We start from the raw sequence: 10,016 nt of genomic DNA on the forward strand, positions 1-10,016 counted from the left end.
CTCCCCAGTACACGGCACATCCACCCGAATAGATTTCTTCCTAGTAGACGCACACTTCAAATTATTAAAGATTCCCGAATCCACTCAATCACTTGGTCAGACCACGCTCCCATCAGCCTTTCAGTGAAAAATTCCCTTAACACTAGTATCAGACCCCCATGGAGGATAAATAATTCTCTATTACTATCGGGGAAAAACCAACAACTCCTTAAGAACGTAATAGAAGAATTCTATTAACTCTAACTCTTCAAAGTAAATCCCAGAAACTACTGTATGGCTAGCCCACAAGGCCGTGCTGAGAGGACACCTTATAAAGTTAGGGGCCCAAACTAAAAAGATGAGAACAGCTGAAATAGATGATATTTTATCTAAAATCCACCTGGCAGAAGCTATACATAAAACTACGTGAACTCTTTCCAACCAAAAAACATTATTCGACCTACGACATAAACTCAGACTTGCACTAACCTCAGAATATGAACATCGTATTACTAAACTCAAACTTACACACTATTATCAAAGCAATAAAGCAAGCCCTCTATTAGCAAAGATTATACAAAATAAACAAGCCAAATCAAAAATTTTGAAATTAACCTATCCCATCCAAAAAACATTACTAACTAACCCTCAGCAGATTGCCGATGCCTTCAGTGATTTTTATGGCGCCTTGTACAACCTAGAACAAGACCCAAACACCTTTCAACCAACCCAAGAACTAATCTCTTCATTTCTCACTAAAATTAAGCTACCAAATATCACAGAGGAACAAAATAGTTCCTTAAACAAACCCATTACGATTTCTGTACTCAATCCAATCCAAAAATTGAAACCCAATAAAGCCCCAGGGCCAGATGGCTTTAGTAACGAATATTACAAAACCTTTGCCCCAGTTCTAGCTCCCAAATTAACAGAAATCTTTAACACATTCAGGATCACAGGAAATATACCCCATGAACTCACAAAAGCAGTAATTACAGTATTACCTAAACCAGGAAAAGACACCATGAGTCCCTCCAATTATCATCCAATATCACTATTAAATTGTGATCTTAAACTCTATTCGAAAATCTTAGCAAACAGATTATTCGACATTTTTACCTGAACTGATTGCCTTAGACCAGGTGGGATTCACCAAGGGCAGACAGGCAGCAGACGGCACACATCGAGTCCTCAATTTACTCCATATAATGGAAGCCTCTCGAAGGCCTTCTCTGCTCCTGGCTCTCGACGCAGAGAAGGCATTCGATAGGGTCCATTGGGGTTTCCTGGAAGCAGTTCTTCACAAATTTGGAATAATAGGTCACTTTGCCCAAGCGATCCTAGCTTTATATAAAACACCTACTGCATGTGTTAATGTCTTGGGTTTTATCTCTAGAACGTTTAACATATCTAATGGGACACGACAAGGGTGTCCCCTATCACCCCTAATCTTCATTTTAATAATGGAAACATTGGCAGAGTATATACGCTCCAACCCCCATATCGAAGGAATCATACACAACAAACAATCTGCAAAAATCAACCTCTTCGCAGATGACGTTTTAATCACAATCTCAAATCCAATAGGCTCACTATCTGCTGTATGCTCAGCGCTATCAGACTTTTCAAAAGTTTCCCTATACAAAGTGAATGAAAATAAATCAACCCTGATGGGAATCCATATACCTGAGTCCACCAAAAAAAACAGATCTCTAAGGACTTCCCATTCCCTTGGGAAAGAACAGGAATTGACTACCTAGACATAACCATCCCTCAATCAACCAACAAAATATACTCTGCCAATTTCCCTAAACTGTTACAGTCCGTGAAAATAGACCTTGCAAAACTTAGTCCCCATGATTTTTCAATATCTGGTAAAATTGCAGCCTACAAGATGTCAGTATTTCCCAAAACACTATACTATTTCAGAACCATCCCAATAATCATTCAACAACATTTTTTCTCAGACCTCAACTATTTAGTATCTCAATATATATGGAACAAAAGAAAACATGGAATATCTCTAAGAGACTCCGTAACAAAAATTGCATCCTGTTTTTTATCATCCTACAAGTTCCAAAAGCTATTCTAATGTGTTCTGGCTAACTGCAGCACTTTCTACTATGACAGTCTCTGCAATAAATCAATGTATCTTTCCCCTGTCAGACTTGTCAGCCTGTGTCTGGAAGGCTGCCAAGTTCTTCAGTGTTGTGGTTCTGCTATGAACTCACCCTTCCTGGCCCCTCTATGCACACTGCCTGTGTGTTATTTAGATAAGAGAGAAGAGAGAAGCTGCTCTAATCAGCTGGATAAATCGTCCTCTGAGCTGGCTGGGTTTTCACATACTGAGGAATTACAAACAAGGGCAAAGCTGTTTGCAGGAAGAAAAGAGCAGCCTGAAACTTCAGTGCATGGGGGAAAGAAACACACCAATGATCTCTTGAGATTCAAAAGGAATGCTGTATATAGCCTGCTTATGTATGGATGTATTTTCTATGTGTGGACATACTGTACATCAACATACTTCCTGTTTTGGTGGCCATTTTGTTTGTTCACAAACAAACTTTTTAAAACTGTTTTTAACCACTTTTAATGCGGCGAGGAGCGGTGAAATTGTGACAGAGGGTAATAGGAGATGTCCCCTAACGCACTGGTATGTTTACTTTTGAGCGATTTTAACAATACAGACTCTCTTTAAGACCCTTTTCACTCCAACTAAAATAGGAGGATTCGGTTTGCCAAACCCTCAGAACTACTATAGAGCCTCCTTGTTAGACATGTCTCAGTATTGGTGGGAGGATTCCCCGAGTAAACTCTGGGCCAAACTAGAAAAAGATCTCATGGGAAGCCCAACCCAGGATGTTATATATCTTAATCTTTTGAAATTACCTATAGATTTCCCAAAACACCCTATAATATCCGCCACTAATCAGGCATGGAAATATGTCACCAAACTTAACCTTAACACTACGAATATGACCACATTGAATGTTCCAATCAATATTTTGAGACATGTCATACCTTATTGGCATATCACCAATTGGCAGAGATCACATATTTTATGGCTGAACGAACTCCTTGATGAAGACCAACTGAACTCCTTTGACTTCCTGAAGTGGAAATATAAACTAACAGAAGCTGACATATATGGTTACCTGTCCTTCAAACCTGGTGGAACAGACCCTACTCCAAAAATAAACTCTTGCTTAGCTGAGCTACAGGCATGGATAATAACTGGTTGAAACTGAATGCTGACAAAACTGAGGTCCTGTTTGTCCAAAGCCAGCACTCGCCATCAAAACACCTCTATCCTAAAGCAACACCAATCAGGATTGGGAATTTAGACATCAACAGCTCCAACCTTGTGTGCAGCCTTGGTGTACTAATCGATGGGGAATTGAGTTTCAGAAACCAAATTTCATCTGTAGTTAAATCTTCCTACTTTCATCTGAAGAACATTGCAAAGATTAAACATCTGATTCCCCCAGAGGATCTTTCAACCCTAGTCCACGCATTCATCACATCACGGCTGGACTACTGCAATGCCCTTTATGCTGGCCTCCCCAAAAAGGACCTGCGTCGCCTGCAATTAGTGCAGAATGCAGCTGCCAGATTGCTAACAAACCAGCCTCGCCACTGTCACATAACACCGATCCTTCGCTCACTGCACTGGCTGCCAGTAGAATGGAGAATACTCTTCAAGATTGGACTGCTGACATTCAAATCCCTGCACAATCTGGGCCCTGGATACATGAAGGACTTGCTGAAGCTGCACCACACCTCTCACAACCTCAGATCAGCAAGTTCTATAAACTTGGTCACTCCCAGAGTGCTCCTCAAAAAATCTGGAGATAGAGCCTTCTGTCATGCTGCCCCTACTCTTTGGAACTCCCTGCCACACCCAGTAAAGACAGCACCATCCCTGGAGTTAATGAAATCCAGACTGAAAAGCCACCTATTTAGCCTGGCATTTCCAGACTTATAAAATTCTTCCTCTGTACCACAATGGTCGGAGCCATGCTTATGCGCTTTGAGTCCCACGGGAGAAAAGCGCTTTACAAATGTTATTTGTTGTTTGTTGTTGTTATCAACAGTTAGCACACCTGTTTAGGAAGCAGCCATTATCTATACCCCAAATCCCAACTCCTATTTGAAATTTTCTAGTTAAACCAAAACAAAGAAAGGGAGGCATTTCGCTCTGGTATAAATTAATATCGGAATCAGAGGGGTTACCCATGCATAAATATATAAAGGTGTGGGAATTTGACCTAAAAACCACGATTACGGAACCAGAAATAGAAAGAGCCATATTAAAAATATCAAAAAACACTCTAAGTGTGCCAACCACATACAGACAACCCAGAAAATCCTCTCTAAATGGTACCTTACTCCACTTAAACTCTCCAAATTTTCGCATAATACCTCGAAAGACTGTTGGAGAGTGTGTTCACAAACAGGAACTCTGTTCCATCTCTTGTGGGAATGTAAAATAATATCCCCCTTCTGGGTAGAAGTAAATAAATTAATTACTAAAATAATAGGCGACCAGACAGAACTGACCCCAAAGTTAGCCTTATTAGCTATAGGTCTGGAAAGCTTCAAACACCTATTTAGATTGATAATCACACAGATCTGTTGTATAGCCAGGTCACTGATCTTATCAAACTGGAAACAAGTGGAGAGACCCCCATATCTCACAACTAATCCAAATACTACAACACAATATGCAAATGGAACAATTGCTTAGAAGTCACAATAATCAAAATATCCACCAATATGAATGGACCTATGACTGGAATGGTATGACCTAAGGACCTCTATAATGCTCCCCACTGGTTTAAGAAATTCAATAGATAAGTAGACTGGTCTACTCTATTTCTACTGTAAACAACAGGATCTTCACTATTCTTAGGACCCCCAACATCACCCCTCCCCCCCAACCACCCTTCAGATAGTTGTGCCCACTTGGTTGACTGGAGCCCTAGGGTGAAATATGTACCTAGGCCCCTTCCAGTCTTACTCTTAGGAAACAAATAGTACTGATAAAGCGATTATCTGAGGTATAGATACTGCTAAGGTTTATAGGTTACTAGTAGGTATTTGATAGGCCTACTATAATTTGTTTTTGTTTAGTGGTTCATAGAATAGAGGTTATCAAAATACATACCAAGCATAAGGACACGTCATAAGAGTCATCATATAATAGTGTATAAAGATAGACATAAGCTAGACTTGCTCTTTAATATTATACTGACTGCATCTGTATTGTCTAACACACATTGATTGTACTGTTTATCATATTTGTATGATTCCTGTTAAAACTTAATAAAAACTTATTGAATAAAAAAAACAAAACATTTTTCTTTGCATTTTTAAATCGATTTTCTCAAACGCTACAAGGTCTTTTTGAAAAATGTTTTTTTTTTACTTGTACCTATTCTCCTAAACTTATGTAGCAATTTTGGTAGCAGTAGCATGTATGGGGGTTATGAGATTCACTGCTAAAGTTATATTACTATTACATATGAAATTAATTACGATTTTCTCAGAAATTTTGCATTACAATTATGATGAGAATTTGTGAATTTCAATGCGAACTTTTGGCCCACCACTGGTACACACACACTATTTAGTTATACAACTATGAGCCTATAGCATAGTATACTTATGCCATTACCACAAACGGTCATAACAATGGAATACTAACAGTCATGTATATACGTTCATAAGAATGAATAAAAATATGTATATGTAATGTGGGGGGGGGCATACTTTCTGAGTCAACGTCTGTGCTCCAGACTATGTAGCTGAGTAATGGAAGAGGCTATACAGATGTACACATGAGTAATGAACAAGGGAGCAAGATTGCCCAGAGCAACTGCAGCTCTGGCCCGCCTATCACGCTAGATGCTATGTGATACAATACACAACAGACGTAGTCGGTAACAGGCTAAGGATCACAACTAATATCAGATGACTGCAGTACAGGAAGGACGAGACAGAATCAAAGTGAGGGACAAGCCGGGTCATACACAGGATAGATAGCAGGAGAGCAAGGCAGAAAACCAGAGAATATACAATACTGATCTAACTAGAGGCAGTGTCTGCATATATACAGGATCTTCTAAAAAAATTAGCATATTGTGATAAAGTTCATTATTTTCTGTAATGTACTGATAAACATTAGACTTTCATATATTTTAGATTAAAATACACACAACTGAAGTAGTTAAAGCCTTTTTATTGTTTTAATATTGATGATTTTGGCATACAGCTTATGAAAACCCAAATTTCCTATCTCACAAAATTAGCATATTTCATCCAACCAATAAAAGAAAAGAGTTTTTAAAACAAAAAAGTCAACCTTCAAATAATTATGTTCAGCTATGCACTCAATACTTGGTCGGGAATCCTTTTGCAGAAATGACTGCTTCAATGCGGCGTAGCATGGAGGCAATCAGCCTGTGGCACTGCTCAGGTGTTATGGAGGCCCAGGATGCTTCGATAGCGGCCTTAAGCTTATCCAGAGTGTTGGGTCTTGCGTGTTTCAACTTTCTCTTCACAATATCCCACAGATTCTCTATGGGGTTCAGGTCAGGAGAGTTGGCAGGCCAATTAAGCACAGTAATACCATGGTCAATAAACCATTTACCAGTGGTTTTGGCACTGTGAGCAGGTGCCAGGTCGTGTTGAAAAATGAAATCTTCATCTCCATATAGCTTTTATTGGTCGGATGAAATATGCAAATTTTTTGAGATAGGAAATTTGGGTTTTCATGAGCTGTATGCCAAAATCATCAATATTAAAACAATAAAAGGCTTGAACTACTTCAGTTGTGTGTATTTGAATCTAAAATATATGAAAGTCTAATGTTTATCAGTACATTACAGAAAATAATGAACTTTATCACAATATGCTAATTTTTTGAGAAGATCCTGTATATAGCTCTGAAAACTAGCTAAAGAACAAGTAATAACAATTAACAAGACAAACAACAGACAGTCAGACGGAATGCTTTGCCAATCTAGTCGCTGCCCCAGCGACAGCAACCTTCACACTGAGATAGACAAGACTAACAGGTAGGTGCGTAACTAATGACAACCACTGCTTTAGTTATGTCCTCAAGAACAAGGCAAGAAGGAATACTTCCAGTCACCAACGTGGTGCTCGAACGGTTTGCCGGCGAACAGTTTCAGGCGAACTTTCCCGGAAGTTCGGTTCGCCCCCATAATGCTTCATTAGGGTCAACTTTGACCCTCTACATCACAGTCAGCAGGCACATTGTAGCCAATCAGGCTACATTCACTCCTGGAGCCACTCCCCCCCCCCTTATATAAGGCAGGCAGTGCCGGCCATTACACTCACTCTTGTGCCTGCAATAGTGAGAGAAGGGACAGCTGCTGGCAGACTCTCATAGTAAAAGATTAGCGCCGAGCTCGCTGATATAATACAGATGCTGTGACTCCTACTGTATTTTGCCTGAGGAAGCGGGATGTATGGCCCGTGAAACGCGTTGCATTGTTTTTTGGAGTTCCGAATAAATTGTTGACTGTCTGAATCGCAGTCCTTGCCTGTGTCTGTTTGGAGGGGCTGTGACTCCTACTGTATTTTGCCTGAGGAAGCGGGATGTATGGCCCGTGAAACGCGTTGCATTGTTTTTTGGAGTTCCGAATAAATTGTTGACTGTCTGAATCGCAGTCCTTGCCTGTGTCTGTTTGGAGGGGGTAAGACCACCGCTGCCTCCTCTGTTTAACCAGTTGGTTTTTTAAGTTCATTTGATTACCTTTTATTCTTTTGGCGCCTCTGTATCTTGTACACTACATTGAGTCCACCCTGGGTGGAGGGTTGTTACCCTATTTTCCTGTCTACAGAGAGCGACTTTTTATTCCTGAGTGGGGTCAGGATTGTTCTCCCCACCTGCCTATACAGTGGTTGCCTATTGGTAACCCTGGTTTGTGAGTATAATTTAACTTCTCATTTATTTTGTTGTCCCCAAGACGAATTACACTATTGGGGCTCTTGGTGTCCCTCTGCTTTATAGTAAAAGATTAGTTAGGCTCTTGTAGGCTTGTTAGCTTGCTCCTGGCTGATTCTTATTGCTAAAAAAGCACCCCACAACAGCTCTTTTGTGGCTGGATGGTGTAAATTGTGGCTGGATGGTGTAATAGTTAAGGGCGCTGCCTCTGATGCAGGAGACCAGGGTTCGAATCTCAGCTCTGCCTGTTCAGTAAGCCAGCACCTATTCAGTAGAAGACCTTAGGCAAGTCTCCCTAACACTGCTACTGCCTATAGAGCGCGTCCTAGTGGCTGCAGCTCTGGCGCTTTGAGTCCGCCAAGAGAAAAGCACGATATAAATGTTATTTGTCTTGTCTTGTCTCTTTTGAGAGCTAATCTTGTTCTTGTGATCTATTTTTTTCCTGTGTGTCCCACTGACACTTGTGTTGCATAGACAGCCTTGATAATTTATACTGTGTGTGTGCCACTGCCAGGCCCAGCACATTTAGTGACTACCTGTGTGTGTGACAGCAGGTGCACATTGTGATGCCCATTACTGCATATACCTACCTGTTGTGTTCAGTGAACCCACCTCATCACTGCATATACCTACCTGCTGTGTTGAGTGAGCCCACCTCATCACTGCATATACCTACCTGTTGTGTTCCGTGAACTCACCTCATCACTGCATATACCTACCTGTTGTGTTCAGTGAACCCACCTCATCACTGCATGTACCTACCTCTTGTGTTCAGTGAACCCACCTCATCACTGCATATACCTACCTTTTGTGTTCAGTGAACCCACCTCATCACTGCATATACCTACCTCTTGTGTTGAGTGAGCCCACCTCATCACTGCATATACCTACCTGCTGTGCTAAGTGAACCCACCTCATCACTGCATGTACCTACCTGTTGTGTTCAGTGAACCCACCTCATCACTGCATATACCTACCTGTTGTGTTCAGTGAACCCACCTCATCACTGCATGTACCTACCTCTTGTGTTCAGTGAACCCACCTCATCACTGCATATACCTACCTGTTGTGTTAAGTGAACCCACCTCATCACTGCATATGCCTACCTGTTGTGTTGAGTGAACCCACCTCACCACTGCATATACCTACCTGTTGTGTTGAGTGAAGCGACCTCATCACTGCCTATACCTACCTGTTGTGTTCAGTGAACCCACCTCATCACTGCATATACCTGCCTGTTGTGTTCAGTGAACCCACCTCATCACTGCATATACCTACCTGTTGTGTACAGTGAACCCACCTCATCACTGCATATATCTACCTGTTGTGTTCAGTGCACCCACCTCATCACTGCATTTACCTACCTGTTGTGTTCAGTGCACCCACCTACCTACGTGAGTGCACGCAGTGTGATATACCACTCCATGCATACCTGTTAACTGCGCCTGTGTGACTGCACATTTTATTAGTCAAATCAGTACATACCTTTCACTACATCCCCCCCGATATGGACAAAACGGACAAAACAGGTAGAGGCAGAGGTAGAGGCAGACCCAGAGGAAGACCACCCGGCAGGTCTGTGCAAGGTCGTGTTGATGTGATTTCATGCGGCCCTGGCCCAAAGTACAGTGCTCAGAAGAAGGCACGTCCCATCACCTCCCAAGATTGTCAGGACGTGGTTGACTATTTAACACAGAACACCTCATCTTCCGCAGCCACCAGCGCTACTACTAGCACCACTTCCGCTGCATTTGACACTTCGCAGGAGTTATTTGGTCAGGAAATCACTGATGCACAGCCACTGTTGTTACAACCAGATGAAGCAAATCCACTGAGGGACATGGAAGAAGACACTGGGGAAGCTATCAGAGGTATGCAAAGAAGGATCAGCACGCCTATTAGGAGTATAAGACCCCACCAAGTCTCCCTCATGTGCGTGATGCAGGGTGTGCATTGGAAGCTAAGCTGCCAATCAGGGCAGATTCTAGGCTAAACTGCTCCCAGAGGAGAGTCTAAAATTTCACCCCCACCTGTGGGCTTGAAAGCATTATTTGTGATGCAG

This window comes from Hyperolius riggenbachi, chromosome 7 (assembly GCF_040937935.1).
Source record: "Hyperolius riggenbachi isolate aHypRig1 chromosome 7, aHypRig1.pri, whole genome shotgun sequence".
Taxonomy (NCBI): Eukaryota; Metazoa; Chordata; class Amphibia; order Anura; family Hyperoliidae; genus Hyperolius; species Hyperolius riggenbachi.